The 8152-nt window shown below is 43.2% G+C and overlaps 1 protein-coding gene across 1 annotated transcript in view; it reads right to left on the bottom strand.

The window, feature by feature from the left end:
- KCNJ16 (potassium inwardly rectifying channel subfamily J member 16) overlaps positions 1 to 5991 on the bottom strand; it is a 27481-nt gene extending 21490 nt beyond the window's left edge. Inside the window, exon 1 of the mRNA XM_058038887.1 lies at positions 5919 to 5991. The gene's annotated coding sequence lies outside the window, so the exon portion shown is untranslated. The remainder of the gene's footprint in view (positions 1 to 5918) is intronic.
- Between the last annotated feature and the right edge of the window lie 2161 nt (positions 5992 to 8152).

The following is an 8152-nucleotide window of genomic DNA, read 5'->3' on the forward strand; positions in this document are numbered from 1 at the left end:
CAAAAGAACTGACAGTCAGCCTCCTTGGGTCTCTAAAGCTTTTTTAAGTTGGCACTTTGGGTACAAATCTGCAATTTCCAGGCCTGTTCTCTGTAGAGTTGCTGCCTCTTCTTTACCCAGCAAGCAGGAAAACAAATGGACAGTAGAGTAATGACTGTTGTCTGCATAAATTCGCACCACTGACTCCTTGAATAGAAACCCATCTCCTCTGGGTCAGATTTTCACCTGAGTTGGAACAAAGAGGATTCAGAGGCTTCCATTACCTGCCTCATGGTGCTGGTGTCACAGCTCTGCAAAGCCACAAGGGTTCCAAAACTTCTGGAAAAAATGCCCAGCAAGTTTAATTTAACATTATAACGAGCTAGATTACAGGTGAAACCAGCACATCTCATGATGCTGAGCTGGAGCAGAGGCTGGGCAGAGTTACAGAATAAAGCAGGGATTTATTCAAAGCATCTCCTCCATGGATCCACCTTGGGCAGCACAAGAGCCCAGCCAGGGCTGCACACAAGATGACCCAAAATGGCCACAAATTGAACCCAAAATGGTCACAAAATGAACCCAAAATGGTCCCAAAATGCACGGCCAGGCACGGGGTCTCTCCCTTGGATCAGCTCTGCTCCATTTGCACCTTGCAGTTCATTCTCCCATCCCAGCTTTAGCCCATCCAGTCCCACCCTGCTTGTTTTTCTCTCTCCAGCCCACGGTGTTTGTGCTCCTGGGCTGAGATTTGGATCATTTGTCCTTGGTGCCCAGCTGGAGCAGGAATTGTTTTGTCTCCCTGCTCTGTGCACAGAGCTCAGCATGCCCTGATGTGAGCCCAGCCCCACATACTGAAGCAGCACAGGACCTGAAACATAGAAAAGCCAAAACCTGAGGCATCACTCACACAGAGTCAGTGTGACATCACACCCAAAAATGTCTCCTTACAAGCTCAGCTCTATCTCCTGCACCAGGGGAGAGCCACATCCATGGACTCCATCAATTCCATCTCTTCCAGGACTCATTTCCATCCCTCCTGCATTCCCACCCTGCCTCACTCATCAGGAGCTGCTCTCAGCTCCCCTCTGAAGATGGACACAGAGATAACACAAACAGCTCAGCAATCCCTGCTGCCAGTGGAACCAGTTCCTCGAATCCAGACAAAACCAAACCGGGCAAAGTTCAGAGCTCAGGGGTGGTGCTGGAGGCACCACTGCCTGTGAGGGAGGAGAGGAGCTGCTCTTCAGGTCTCAGCACGGTCACACACGGCAGCTTTCTGCATTTCCAGCCTGAATTCCCAGTGCAGAAGGATGGGGATAGGAATTTATCAGCATTCAGCACATTCCAGTGCTCCATCAAGGGGAGATTTCCCAGCAGAGATCCAACTGCAGCTCCCCTGGGCACTGATTTGGGTTTTTCTCAGTCCTCTCTCCTCAGCATTATGATGTTGGAGATCCAGACTCTTCAAAAGATTTGCAGCTTGAAGAATCTTTAAGATCTTTTAGCAAAGGGGTTTGTTCTCTTTATTAATTACCCTGGCACCAAGAAATCCCTGAAAACCTGCCCAGCACGATGCTCTTGCTTTACCTCTGGCATTTCCATCCCTCATGGGACTCCTGGAGGGGGAGAGAAGCTGAACAGCATCACCAGGAGAGGGAAATCTCCAGTCTCCAGCTTCCATCCCAATCCCAGCCCATGCCTGGAGTGTGACAGGTTTCTTTCTGCTAAGGGTGAATTAAAGCCAAGGGCCCTCATTTTTCAGCAAACACAATTGCTAGAAGAGCTTCAAAGCAGTCAATAAATGCACTTCAATTAAGCACCGCAGTGAGGTCGGATTTCTTGTTTTTCCTGTTTCACCAGCAAGTTTCAAGACAGCCTCATAATGAACCCTGGGAGCACAGCTCGTTACAGCATCAGAGAAATTGCAAAATTGCAGCAAACTTGGGGTTGTTATGTTCTCTGGTGTTGTTGGGTTCCCAGGATGAGGTCAGAGATGAGAATCTAAGATTTCAGAAGGCTGATTTATTATTATATTATATTATATTATATTATATTATATTATATTATATTATATTATATTATATTATATTATATTATATTATATTATATTATATTATATTATATTATATTATATTGTGTCGTATTATATTATATTATGTTGTATTATATTATATTGTGTCGTATTATATTATATTGTGTCGTATTATATTATATTACATTATATTATATTATATTGCATTACATTATATTATATTGTATTACATTATATTATATTATATTATATTATATTATATTATATTATATTATATTATATTATATTATATTATATTATATTATATTATATTATATTGCCTTATATTGTATAATATTGCATTATATTATGTTGTGTTATATTATATACTAAAACTATACTAAAATATAGAGAAAGGATACAGACAGAAGGCTAAAAAAGAAGAAAATAAAAACCCGTGACAGACTTAGAGAGTCCGGCACAGCTGGGCTGGGATTGGTCATTAATTAAAAACAATTCACATGGAATCAATCAAAGATGCATCTGTTGGTCAGCAACCTCCAGCCCACATTCCAAGCTATCAGATAATTATTGTTTACATTTCTTTTCTGAGGCTTCTCAGCTTCTCAGGAGAAAAATCCTGGCAAAGGGATTTTTCAGAAAATATCATAGTAGCAATGTTCTGGTAGCTGCACTCCCTAAAGGAAAAAAAAAATCAAAGAGGAAGGAACGTGTCTCAAAATGCAGGAATTTCATCCCAAACGCCTTGGTGCAGTGCCAGGACTCCCATGGTTTCAGAGGGCCGGGGATCAATACTAATGTGTGGAAAATTAAATGACTCAAACTGCTGTCTGCAAATAGATGACAGAGGAAAAGAGGTGAAACAAATCTTCCCTTGTGAGGAAGGCACCTAGCAGAGTCGAGACCTCCCTGAAGAAACACAGATAAACAAACTATAAAAATCCTCAGAGAGAAAACAAAAACAAAGAAATAAAAGGAAAAAAGCCCTCAAAAATCCCTAGAGACTAGCAAAACTAAAACCAAAACTGATAACTGCAAGTCAGTCACAGAACAGAGGAGCTGAAGAAGAGAAACCAACAACAAAAGTCAAATATATCTCAGAGTTAATCAAATATAGTTATAAGAAAAGTAATATCCAGACCACAAAGAGAAACCTTGGATCTCACTGATCAAGAATATCCCATGACTGCCCCAAAAGACCAACTAAAAAATCTTTTACACTAAGAAAAAAACAATTTACAAATACAGAGCCAAGGACTCTTTTCAATCCCTTTCTCTGAGATTCTGTGAATCTAAGATCATTTTAGATATATATAGATATAGATATAGATATAGATACAGATATAGATATAGATATGTAGTTATCTATACATACATATATATGTATATATATATATACACATATATACCTCTCTATATATATTATGATAAATATATGTGTGTGTGTATATCTATCTATCTATCTATCTATCTATCTATCTATCTATCTATCTATCTATCTATCTATCTACATTTATATATATATACATTTTTATCTATCTATCTATATACATTTTTATATATATATATATATCTACATATAAGCAATATATAAGCAATATATAAGCAATATATAAGCAATATATAAGCAATTTCCAAATACAGATCCAAGGACTCTTTCCAATCTAAGTTTGTTTTTTTTTTACATCTATATCTATATCTATATCTATATCTATATCTATATCTATATCTATATCTATATCTATATATCTATATCTATATCTATATCTATATCTATATCTATATCTATATCTATGTATGGACTGAACCCTCTGGTGTTTGTGGATTAATTTTCCTGACACTCAGATAAACCCCATGTTCCAAGGGGATCTGTGTTCCCTCATTCCCTCCCTCAGTGCCTGCACACATCCCTTGTCTCCACAGGTTCCTTGGGCTGCTCCAGGCGCTGGAGCCATCTGTGTATTGCAAAGGGAGAAAGGGGGAAAACCACAATTAATTCCCCAAATTTTATCCTTTAGAGTGTGGATCCCTCAGCCCACCCTGCAGTGGCCACTGATCCCAACCCATCGCCTCAAACCCCAGCAAACACCTGCAGAACCCTTTTTGTGACCTGGCTGAGGCTGTTGCTCTCAATTTCCACCCATTCCAATCCCAAACTCTCTTTTAATCCCATAAAATCTGCAGGTGCTGAGTGCTGGAGTGGGCAGGGAGAGCTCCCTGCAGAGAACAGCAGCTCGCAGAGTGGTGGTCCCACAAAAATCAGCACAAAATCCCATTTTTGGTGGGCCTGGGGGCGTCCCAGAGCCTCTGGCACATCTGAGAGGTTGTTCAGGGTGTTGGGAATAGCAGGAGTGCTCCAGTCCTTTTCCATGTGCACAGGGGCTGAATAATTCACCAAGAAATCAGCTGGCCAGCGTGGAAATAATGTGAAATTACCTGAGCCCTTAGGTATTACATTAAGTGGATCTCTAGGGGAGGGTGTGGATTACTGCAGCTGAATAGAGCCCTTATTTATCAGCTGGAAAAGCTAAATGTCATTTCCTTTCCTTTCCTCCATGGTTTCCCTCCCCACATCCCCGTTTCTGGTGAGCAGGAGGTGCAGACAGTGTAGGAACATGTGCCTGATTGTTTAAATCACCAGAGCTGTTACTTGGGGCAGGGAGGGGGGAGAAGAAATTAGGATTTCTGCTGGTTTCCTGGGGAGAATTACAGGGCTAGGAAACATAAAACACCGAGGAAAGGAAATGGGTTGTGGAGCACCTGGGCTCTGATTTGACATCCCAGAGTCCCAGCTCAGGGAGGGAATTTGTGCATTCTCATCTACTGTGGTGCTTAATAGGAACCAGGATCAAACTAATCTAATATTCTTATTCCATATTTTATAAAGCAAGACTGCATTAAGAAGGATCTTTTTGTTTTTACTCCTTAATGAAGTTTGAATACTGTTAAATTAAGTTCTACTAATAAAGAGCCTTTGCTTTTTTACTAATTTGCCTCTGGAGTCTCAAGGGCTGTTGACCTAAAGATAAATATCAGAGCAGTTCAGCTATCTATTATGAGCTCTGCTAATGATGTCAACAAGTTAATTCTAATATCAACTGAGGAGAAAATTTTCATGCCAGGACTTAGCTTGGGCTAAGAGGGGGAAAAAAAGCTCTTTTTGTGGTAAAAAGCTCAAGACACTCAGGTGGTTTTCCCTGTCTCTGGCACAGGATAATTGTAGGGATATTCCTCCTCTGCAGTAACTGAGATGGATCTAAACCCTACTGAATTCAGACTTGAAGAGAAGGAGAAATGGTTCTGACCATTTGGGAACGTCAGAAAAAACATTCCTCATCATTTGGGAATGTCAGGACAAATGTTCCTGACCGTTTGGGATGTCAGGATGAATGGTTGTATTTGGGAATATCGGGATGAATGGTTGTATTTGGGAATGTCAGGATTAATGGTTGCATTTGGGAATGCCAGGATTCCCAGTGTCTGTCCGTGAGGAAGGATGAGTGTGGCACTGGGCTGTGCTGCTGACCCCAGCTCTTCTCCCCCAGGTTCTGCAGGTGCTCTCTGGGCATCTCCTGCACATTTCTGCTCACCTTGCCAGAGGTCAGGGATGCTCTGAGCTCCTCACCACCCTCTTTTTCCCAACCCTTTTAATTCCATTCCCTAATTCCAGCTAGGCCCCATCAAAAGGCACCCGAATGCAGCTGCTGCTCTCTGTGACTACACAAGATGTGAAATTCCCTCCCAGTTTCCAAACCCCAGGCAGGCTCCTTCCCCCTCTGCACATCCCACTGCCCGTGGGGACAAACCCAGACTGCAGGGACAATGAGGAGCAGGACTTTTGGGTGATTCTGAGGTCACCTCCCCAGCTTTCCATCCCTGACCTGAGGCTGTGCCTTTACCTTACCTTGCAGAGGTGCCTTGAGGACAAAAAATTCCATATTTCAGGGCACGGCAGCGGGGCTGGCTAATTCCAGCTCGGCAGGGAGCGGGGACAGAGCTGCCCATTGACTCATGTGGGATTTACAATGAGCCCTTATCCATTTTAGGGATTTACAATGAGCCCTTATTCATTTTACATTGGCCCTGAGCAGCCATCTGAGGATAGCAGGGCCTGACTATTAATTCCTCAGTGGGTAAACAATCAGCATCCCTGTTAGAGTGGAGTAAATTAATGGAGGTAACCAAGGCAACCCCAGTGTGGCTCCTGGGGTGCCTTCATGGGCTATTTGCAGGCTATGAAAAGAGCTGAGTGCATTTGCTCTCATTTTTCTTTTATTATTTTTATTTTTTTTTTGTGCTCCTCCATAAAGGAAAAGCTTTCCTGGACAACCAGGCAGCGAGGATAAAGTAAATAGCTTTTCCCAGAAAGCCAACCTTGACTTTGTTGTAATTGCTGTGTAAATATAATCCCACTCATCAATTAAATGCTGCTCTCCAGGGCTGGAACATTATCCATGTTCATGGGGATGGAATCCCTGTCAACTCTGGCTCCCCATTCATGGGCATTAGCCTTGGCAAGGAGAATGTGATTGCTTGAATAAATTCAGCTGCCACCTCCAGCACCCCTGGATCAGCTGACAAGCCCCAGTCTGGCTGCAAGAGGGGCTCAGAAATATGTTAGCACGGAAATCCTAAATATTCAGTCCTCAGTGGGGAGTTCAGATGGGTTATTGATAAATAGAAATTGCCCAGCCCTTGCTGACCCCTTGGTCCTACAGGTGATAGTGAAGAACAGAAAGTTGGGGTTTTTGAAAAGTATTTGAGCAAGAAAAATTCTGAATTTTTACCAACAAATATTTTGCCATGGAAATCCCAGATATTCAACAGGGGATTGAAATGGGTTATTGATAAATAGAAATAGCTCAGAACTTGCCAGCCTCAGAGCTGACCCCTTGGTCGTACAGGTATTAGAATCAGAAAGTTGTGTTTTTTCCAAAAGTGTTTGAGTAAGAAAAATTCTGAAATTTTACCAACAAATATATTGGCTTGGAAATCCTAAATATTCAACAGGGGATTGAAATGGGATATTGATAAATAGAAATAGCCCAGCCCTTGCCAGCCTCAGAGCTGACCCCTGGGTCCTACTGAACCCCTGGTCCCTATTCTCAGGTGTTACTGAGGAACAGAATGTTGGGTTTTTTCCAAAAGCATTTGAGTAAGAAAAATTCTGAATTTTCCCCAACACCCACAATTCCAGGTCCTGCATTCCTTGCAGATCTCTCCCACAACCTCCCACTGCCCGTGCCCAGCCTCTGCAGGTGGGGGTTACATGATTTTTGAGCTGTCTGGATGCAGGCGGTTGTACATGCCAGAGGGCAGTTGCTAATTAATAAAATGCTAATGAAGGTCTCAGCAGCAGCCCGTGCCCCGGGGGTGCCCTGTGCCCCTGTCCCTGCCCAGCCAGCGCCTGACCCCTGCCTTTATGTCCTTGTTCTGTGTGACTGAACATGGTGAATAATTCAGAGCAGCTCCGTGGCTCTGCTGTTCCCCCAGCACGCTTGGAAACTTTACAACCCCAAACACAACCTGGGGGTGGATTTCCCTCTGGGGCAGCTGTTCAACAACAGCCAACACCCGCCTGCAGCAGGTCAGCACCAGGGCCAACGTGTGTCCCACCTCATTAGCTGAGGCAGTTCAGGTTGGACACGAATTCTTGGCAAAGGAGCTCAAGAGCCCAATTCTGGGGGCAGGAAGAACTCCTGGTGTTTACAAATGGGTTTAAAATCTCAGTGTTTTTCACAAGGGAGGAGAAACTGAGCTCCGTGGAGCTTAGTGGACATTGTCTGTGGACATTGCCTGTGCTGGGGGCATGAAGGACTCCTGGTGTTTAAAATCTGTGTTTTTCACACAGGAGGAGAAGCTGAGCTCCATGGAGCATAGTGGATATTATCCATGGACATTGGGGTGCTGGAGTGACCCCAAAAAAGAACAATTGAGGTGGGGCAGGGTCTGGAGCACCAGGAGAGGCTGAGGGAGATGGGAAAGGAGCTGTTGGGTTAATGGTTGGACTCAGGGGTTTCAGAGGTCTTTTCCAACCTCCACACTTCTGTAAGTCTATCCTAAAAGCAGCTTTGGGGCAGGAATGTTGTTCTGAACAACTTTTGTTCCAGAAAGCAGCGTTGGAGCACTTGGGCACTG

The sequence above is a fragment of the Melospiza georgiana genome, chromosome 21 (genome assembly GCF_028018845.1).
Source record: "Melospiza georgiana isolate bMelGeo1 chromosome 21, bMelGeo1.pri, whole genome shotgun sequence".
NCBI classification, from domain to species: domain Eukaryota; kingdom Metazoa; phylum Chordata; class Aves; order Passeriformes; family Passerellidae; genus Melospiza; species Melospiza georgiana.